The sequence below is a fragment of the Arachis duranensis genome, chromosome 5, assembly GCF_000817695.3.
Source record: "Arachis duranensis cultivar V14167 chromosome 5, aradu.V14167.gnm2.J7QH, whole genome shotgun sequence".
Lineage (NCBI taxonomy): Eukaryota > Viridiplantae > Streptophyta > Magnoliopsida > Fabales > Fabaceae > Arachis > Arachis duranensis.
Genome location: NC_029776.3, coordinates 7,135,945 through 7,136,453, shown reverse-complemented (window position 1 = coordinate 7,136,453; position 509 = coordinate 7,135,945).

Below are 509 nucleotides of genomic sequence, written 5' to 3'. Positions count from 1 at the left end.
AACACCTATATATATATATATATATAAATATATAATAAGAGTATTTTAGTCATTTTCTATAATAAGGGTATTGTAGTCATTTTTTATAAAAAATAATATTAATGCAGACAAATTTAAAATTTGACTCACTATTTTTCGGTCAAATTAATTTATCTGACCTAATTTTGATAAAAATAATATAATTTAAGTGATTATATATGTTAAATTTTAATTATTAAAAAATATCTTAAAAAATGTTTTCTACAACTTTATGAATCCTAAATTAATAATCAAGGAGTTTTTGACCAAATATACTTGACAATTTTTCAATTAAATCTCATATAGTTAAGCCCGTTGTTATAATCTAATTTCTTTTTTATAAATAATGCAATATATTTGTATAAGTTACACAGCATGTTTTTTTTTTTTGCACAGTTTATTTTTTTCTTTTAGAACATTATTTCTTTCTTCTTTAACACTTTTAATTATGGTGAATAAATTACAAAAAGTTCTTATGTTGTAGATTTTAA